The sequence below is a fragment of the Solanum verrucosum genome, unplaced genomic scaffold (assembly GCF_900185275.1).
Source record: "Solanum verrucosum unplaced genomic scaffold, falcon-dt-bn FXZP01000262.1, whole genome shotgun sequence".
In the NCBI taxonomy this organism is placed as follows: domain Eukaryota; kingdom Viridiplantae; phylum Streptophyta; class Magnoliopsida; order Solanales; family Solanaceae; genus Solanum; species Solanum verrucosum.
In genome coordinates, this window is record NW_026020366.1 from 2,160,223 (window position 1) to 2,169,061 (window position 8,839).

Sequence of the window (8,839 nt, forward strand, 5' to 3'; positions counted from 1 at the left end):
CTCGTTTTGATAGGATTCAACACCAACAATTTACGCTGTAAATTTAAGGGGCACATCTTGTAGTTGTTTTGCTCTTAGCTTCTTTCATTGGTATCAGAGCATTGTTGTTTGATCATGTTATTTGATGGTTCCATGTAATTCATCATGAATTCACTGTGTTGTTGAAAGAAAAAAAATTGACTATTTTTTCTTGAAAATCGCTAAAGGAGGAAATAAAATTTGAAAGTGGTCAGAGTTCTTTTTGAATCCTTTTGAATGTGAATTAATCTATTTTTTGTCATACACTGATAGTGACTCTGTGGTTTATTTGTTTTAATATTTTTTTAATTCATAAGAAAAATTGTTGTTGTTTTTCTGTGTTTCGGGTACTACTTGTTCAAAACTTTATTTTTAAACTTGTATTTTCATGATCTAGTGATTCGTAGGTTTTCATGGATATATTATAAGTGTAGAACAAATTTAAAATGAATGAGATATGATTTTTTAAAGTTCGCTGATTTTGGATTATCTTTTAGAAAAAACCGCTTCTTTTTTGTTACGTTTTGGGAAATGTTGGTTTAAGAGTTATACTTGAAACTTATATTTCCATGATCTAATCATTTGTAGCTTTCTGTGGATATATTATAAGTGTAAAATAGATTTAAAATGAATGAGATATATTTTTTTAAAGTTGGCTGATTTTGGTCTATTTTTGAAAATAACTGCTTCTGTTTATTTGTGTTTGGGGAATTGTTTGTTTAAGTCATTGACTTGAAACTTTTCTTTTCATGATCTATTTGTTTATAACTTTCCGCGGATGTATTATAAGTGTAAATAATATTAAAATCGGATGAGTTGTGATTCTTTGAATTGATATTGAAATATTCCTCTTTGGTTGAAACTCTTTTAATATATCATTTTGCCTTTACCATAAATTTGTGATATATGTTATCGCATTAAATGATATTAATCATATTTTTTTATTTCTGATTCTCATTTCGGATATGGCTGGACAGGAACGAGATCATATTGCTCCAAGTGGCAGCGGTACTGATAGATGAGCAAAAAGAAATAGTAGAAGAATGTGTTGCAAAAGGATGAAAATAGAAAATGATTCAAACTCTGAACCTGAAGTCATTAGGGAATGACTCAAGGACATAGCAAAATCAAGATAGAGATAAAAGAGCATGTAAAGGGAAGGAAGGAGACTTCTCGAGGATTTTAAGAAAATCAACATGGACCCTCTTGACTCTTTACTAGATTTTCTCAGATATTATAGGATAAAATTAGATGAGATTCATGAAAATTCCACTTATATTTAGGATTGTGATTCATTCGTCATATTGTATCATTCCTTATAAAATTACTGAAAAAATGAATTGATTGGAATCTATAACGATATTGGGTCTAATGAACCGTTGTGGAGGTTCATGGTGGCTCTAGGAGTAAGGTGGCTAAAACTTTCCGTAGAACATAGTTTAGTATTGAGTACCTTGTTTATTTTTATACAAATTATGTTATGAACACACTTTAACTATCTCTTATATGAATATGTGCATTTTTTTTTTATGTTATTTGCATAATATAATATTGTAATATGATAAGACATATAAATCTATATGTTTATAGTCTTCAATATATTCGCGTACACATTAAGAAATTAGTTTCGAATTCTGGTTAAATATTTAGTTTGTAAATGTTGATTGAATGCTTGTGTATCTTTATTATTTTACATTAGATATGAAACCTTTATGAAAATTTATTTGTTTGAATGTGTATGTCACATGCATAATTGATTAAAAATTCTTGTCTAATTGCCTCTCAAATACAAGCATGGCATCAAAAAGTATTATTGCTGATTTAAACAAAGGTGAAAAACTGAACACGGATAATTACAACATCTGGAGTCATAAAATATGGTATGTACTGAAAAAACAAAATGCTCTCGAAGGTATAAATCATGTTTTGAATCAACTAGAAAAGGAAAACACTGCACAACACAAAAGAGACCTTGAAGTTTATGAAGCTTGAAAAAAGGCTAATTCCACTGCACGTGGAATAATAATTAGTTTTGTGGTTAATGACCTCATACATGAATGTGAGGAATTTTCTATTGCTTATGCTATGTGGACACATTTGTGAGGCACAATTGGGGGTACATCAGTGACCCACCTCCAACGGTTGACTGTAAAATTTAACACTTACAAGAAACGTCATGATCAAAATGTCAAACAACACCTTAGGGTGATGTCAAACAGGATAGCTCAACTCGAGAGTGCTGGACAAGTTCTTTCAGATGAACAACAAGTTTAGAAAGTGATCCGGCCTATTTTCAATAATTGGGAACATTTGAAGGTTAACTTGACCCATAGTGATAGTATCAAAACTTTTTCTGATATTGCTCGCCATGTTAAACTTGCATATGAGCAGCTTGGTTTGTTTCTAATGCCTTTGTGACAAAGCCAAGTGACACAAAGTTTGCAGGCTTCAAGTGTAAGAAGAGTTGCAAAAAGTTATGGAAAAGACAAAGAGACCGGAGATGGACCCTCTAAGAAAAAATGAAGTCAAATTCTAAGAAAGAAAAATATTTTTTTAAGAAGAGAGACAAGAGCAAAATTAAGTGTTATAATTGTCAAGTGTTGGGGCATTTTGCTCGTGAATGTAGCGAGCCAAAAAAATATAGCATTTCTAAGTGCTACATATGTTTTTAATACTTCTTTATTAACTGAATCTTATCGTATGTGGGATTATAGACTCAGGATTCACCGACCATGTGAGTCGAGATCGAGAAGCATTTGTGCAGTTTCGTCGAGTTTCATCTAAATCAAAGTGAATCTACGTAGGACATAATGCTAAACTAGAAGTCTAAGAGATAGACACTTGCAAAATGAATTTGTATAATGACTATTCTTTGATGTTGCATGATGTCCTATATGCTCCAGAGATTCCACGGAACTTAGTAACTGTGTTTGCTCTTTTAGACACTAGCTTTGATTTTATTTTTTTAGTTGTAATGGTGTTAGAATAAATCTAGATAATGTTATATATGATTTTGGACTTTGTTATGATTGTTTTATCATTTTAGATTGTAATACTTCAACTTATAACTATTATGTTGATCGTTGTGTAATGACATGTTATTCAAGTAACAATGATATTGATGATATCACATGAAATGCAAGATTATGTCATATAGAGAAAGATCGAATGAATAGATTTGAAACGGAAGGACATTTAGATTCTTTCACCAAAATTGATATGCCAACTTGTGAAAATTGTCTTGCTGGAAAGATTACGCGTAAACCTTTGGGAAGGCTAAAAGCGATGATTTCCCACTTGAATTAATTCATTCTGATATTTGTGGTCCAATAAATGTGAGGGAAAGGTCTGGTGCTACATATTTCATTACATTTATTGATGATTTCACGTGGTTTGGTTATGTCCATTTCATTTCTCATAAATGTGAAGTACTTGAGTGCTTTAAAAGATATTTGAATAAAGTTGAAAATCAATTAGATAAAAACATAAAAACTTTAAGAACCAATCGAGGAGTGAATATTTGTCAAAATAATCTGAAGAATTCTATACTGAAAATGGTATTATCAGATAGTTAACTACTCATTCTACACCCCAACAAAATGGTGAAGCTGAAAGAAGGATTAAAACATTGTTATACATGACAAGATGAATGATGACGCATGAAAATTTGTCTCTCTTTATGGTAAGATGCATTATTGAGTGCAGCCTATATATTGAATAAAGTGTCTTCTAAATCAGTGTTTTCTTGTCACGACCAAAGTACACCCTTCACGTGGCATGACGTATAAGACCCCGAAAGGCCCTACACAAGCCACTTGACATACATATACACAAGATTATAGAGAATAGCAAGAAATCTCATAAGAAGTAAAGAGTTTGACATATAAGTGGAAGTATATCAAAGTCTTGACAAGTCATCTATTACATCAAAAGAGTGGCCGACACATAACATGTACACCACATACAAAGTCTGAAAAATAAAACATAAGAAAAGCAATAAAAGTGAAATTATCCTCGAAGTATGAGGATTCACCAAGTATTCAATCTCTAAGGTGATCTACTATCCGCGAATGGTAGGAAAGGAATTATCACACCCTACATTAATAAAATAATGTAGGCAGAATTATACATTAGTACATCATGTAGTAAGTATGAGGGAAATGGAATACGACATGAAACATGATCATAATGGGACATAATAAAATACATGATATGCATGACCAAGCTAAACATAGTAAAATTATTTAAAAAGGATCATAAATCATGAACATAGTCAATGCATCTTAATATTATAAAAGAAGCTTCATAAAACATTGTAAGTAACTTAGTTCATTTTGGGGGATATTAGCTTTAACCAACAATAGACCATGCAAGTTATAGCATGAAATCTAATGTAACTCCCACATGGAGAAGAGAGTCTACTTGCCAAGGTAGAACTCTGTATCATATCATATGTTATATGTTGATCCACTAGCTAGGTCACTTAAGGCAAACTTACAGGGGCACATAGTTTGGAACAAAAGGTTGCTACTAGAGACTATCATATTTGAGCCTCCACCTCAAAGTTCTCTCGGTGCAGAGTTAAATTCCAACGGAATTTTCAATTTCATAAAAATATTATCATCCATGGAAAATTATAACTCAATTACTAATTCAAGCTAAAATATCATAGAGTACCTTATTAAATCTTGAATCAAGTCTAAGTGAGAAAAGTTTTCACCAAGCCATGATCCCTTAATATATGAGAAACCCTTTCACAATTCATTGATGCTTATCTTAGAGAAACCTGAATCATAAAACATTCCTTTTCATAAATCATGCATAAGTTCATAAAAATATCATTCATAGCTTCATAACTTTTCTTTGAATTCATACAATTTAGGGTTCATAGTCAAAATCACGATCAATACATGGGTTCATATGGAATTAATTGAAAAATGTGTAATTGAATCTAACTAACCATATTATGATCAAAATCAACAAATTAAATCCATACAAATAGAATCCACGAGGAATTGAATGAAAACCTAACCATTTGAAATTGAATTGGAGAATTGAAGAATCTTTGGGGACTCAATGGGTGAATGAAACCCATTGATGAAATCCCTACATACCTTATCTCAAATCCCACAAGAAATTTATGAAGAGAGGAGACTTGACTTGAAGAACCCTAACTTCTTCTTCCTTGATCTAGAGAGAGGATTTTTGAGGAAAACATTGGAGAGAATTTGGGAATTTGAGGGAATAACAGATTTGGGGAAAATTTAGGAGTAAATGGGTAGTTGTAGGGTTTAGAATAAGTGTCAAAACGATGTAGTATAACCATTAAATGCATAGGAAAAGACCCAAATACCTTTTAAAAATAACTGTTGGACAACCCTATTGTTATCACCTATGGTCCGTAGGAATTTCTACGGCCCATCTTGGTCAACCGTAGAACCAACTTCAAAAACTCAAATATTCAATCGTTTCCTACGAGACCATTCTACGGTCCATCAAACTTTCTACATTCCACATACCTCATCTGTAGAACTCAACTTTCACATTAAAATTTCACTAAGTTTGGAAAGTTTCTATGGAACCTTTCTACGACCCATAGACCAAATGACTATAACATCCCGCCTTAGAAAAAACTAGAATTTCAAAGAACTATTTTGGAAAGAGTAAATTTGGAAAATTTGACAAGTTGTGCTAAGTATGAGTGTTTGGTCAACTTCAAACGATCATAACTTTCAGTACATAATGAGTTAGGTGGCCCATAAGATATTAAATGAAAGGTCTTGGAATCCTCTTTCCAACGCCTGAGTTTGCTAATTTTCGAGCTCGTGTGAGGGAGATATGCTCGTTAGAAGTTGGGTTGTCTAGTTAAGGAAAGTTATCCGGATTTAAGAGGGGTATTTTGGTCTTTTCCGTACCCAATCAACTTAAAAATGAAATTTGGTAATATTCAGGGGTCTAAACTGATTTGGTTCAGTTTTACAAATCCAAATTTACGCTAGATTTTTTAGAGAAGTTCAAGAAGAGGAGAAGAGGAGAAAAAGTCAAGCGTTGTCAAGTTCTTGAGGATTTTGTTGCGCATATCGCCAAGGGTTGATCCCTAAGAGATATGTAAGTTCACATGGCGTTGGGTTCGTTCACCCACGCGCTAATTATGATTAATTCAGGGTAATTTCGATCTTGAAAATAAAGGATTTGAGTTCTTGGTCAGTAAATACATCTACATGAACACTATATAAGTAATGTCTCCAAATCTTTAAGGCGAACACTACCACTGCCAACTCCAAATCATGAGTCGAATAATTCTTTTCATGCACCTTCAATTTCTTTGAAGCATAGGCAATAACGTTTCTATATTACATCAAAATTCAACCAAGACCGACCCGTGAAGCATCACAATACACCACAAAACCATCCGATCCATTTGATAATGTCAAGATAGGTGTTGAAGTAAGTCTATCTTTCAATTCTTGGAAACTCTTCTCACAAGGTTCTGACCATAGGGATTTCACCTTCTTTTGTGTCAATGTTATCAAAGGCGAAATAATAGAGGAAAATCCTAACAAACCTTCATTAATAAGCAGCCAAGTCCATGAAACTCCATATATCTAAAGCGGACAAAGGTCTAGGCCAATTCTTAACCGCCTCAGTTTTCTTAAGATCGACTTGAATAGCTTCACCAAAGATAATATGGCCAAGGAAAAGAACGGACCTCAACCAAAACTCACATTCGTTAAACTTTAGCATATATAACTCACAATCCTTGAGAATTTGCAACACAATCCTCAAATGTTTGATGCTCATCCTCACTCAGTGAGTAAATCAAAATATCATTAATTAACACAGTCACAAATATGTCAAGATTTTTGCTTAAAGACCCTATTCATCAAATCTATAAACGTCGTCGGGGCATTAGTCAAACTAAAAGACATCACCTAAAACTCATAATGACCGTACCAAGTTTGAATATCCATCTTCGGAATGTCACTCTTCTTCATCTTAAATTGGTGGTAACTCGATCGGAGGTCAATCATAGAGAAGTAACTCGCTCATTCGAGTTGATCAAACAAATAATATATCCTTGGAATAGCATACTTATTCTTAATGATAACCTTATTGAATTGCCTATAGTCAATGCACATTCAGAGAGAACCATCATTTTTTGGAACAAACAAGACTAGGGCACCCCATGGAGAGACACTTGAGCTAATAAAATCCTTATCCAACAAATCTTTTAAATGATCATTTAGCTTCTTAAGTTCTGATGGGGCCATACGATAAGGAGGAATAGAGATAGGTTGTGTATCTGGGAGAAGGTCAATACCAAAGTTTATTTCCCTTTCAGGAGGAATACCAGGAAGATGTTGAAGAATACTTCAGGAAACTCATTTACAATCAGAACTAGAAGGAATACCAGGAAAATGTTGAGGAATACTTCAGGAAACTCATTTACAATCAGAACTGACTCAAGATTAGGGGCTTTAGAATATGTATCCCTAACCCAAATTAGATGATAAGAGTAACCCTTAAAAATCATTTTCCTAGCCTTTAGACAAGAAACAAATTGACCCTTAGGCATAGTCCTTCCCATGACATGATAGGTTTGTTTGGAACTATGAATGTGATCAATCACGTTCTACAATCTATGAAAGCATAAAATATATAAAGTCAATCCATCCCAAGAATAACATCAAAATCTAACATACCAAACTCTATAAGAAACGAAAATAAGACAATTTCTATAAACTCTCTTAGCCATAATAGAATCACCAACATGGGGTAGAGACATGAAAGGGATTAGAAAGGATTTTGGGACCAACATTAAATAGCATGGCCACATAGGGAGTAACAAAGGATAATTTAGCATCTATATCAAGTAAAGCATCAAAATTAAGATGGAAGACTTTCAACATACCGGTCACAACATCTGGGGAACCCTCATGATACTATCGATTCTGAAGAGCATAAAACCTATTCTGACGAGGAACATCCAAAGTAGAACTACTAGGCTGAGCTTGCCTACCATCCTTACCCTTGCTAGCTTGAAATAGGTAATCCTTCACTTTGTGGCCACTCTTATCACAACCAAAGCAACTACACATACCGGCTAAGAACTACACATTGAGCAGGAGGAAATAGAAGATTCATTACCACCACCTCCTTGAGGTTTAGGGTTAGACACACAATCTTTATTGAACTTCAAGGTTGGAGCATTGGAAGAACCTTGACCGGAAAACCCTTGCCGGAATTTAGAACGACCTTGTCTAGTGAACCGAAAATAAGAAAAATCACCATCACTAGTCCTTGCCCTCTTGAACTCTTTTATTCTTTCCTTGAGCTTCTCCTCTTCAATTTGTTGGGCATGTATCATCAAGCGAAAAATATCCATCTCCTTAATCAATATGGCAGTAGGAAACTCTTTGACAAGCAAGTCAAAAAGACCCGACACAAACTTACTCATCCTTGCCCTAGAGTCGACAACCATACTCAGAACATACTTAGCCAATTGAGTGAACTTCAAAGAAATACTCCTTCATACTCATATTACCTTGATGGAGATTAATGAACTCAATCACTTTCATCTCTCTCATCTCAAGAGGAAAGAAACAATCAAGAAAATCTCCCTTAAATTTCTCCAAATCAAGAGGACCCGCATCAACCGCCCTCTAATTTTTCCATTGTTCAAACCACACTTAAGAAACACCCTTAATTGATAAGCTCCCAACTCCACCTTCTCAACCATATACAATCCCATAATTCCCACTATATTTTACACCTCATCAATGAAATCTTGAGGATCCTCATCAGTCTTGGAACCATTGAT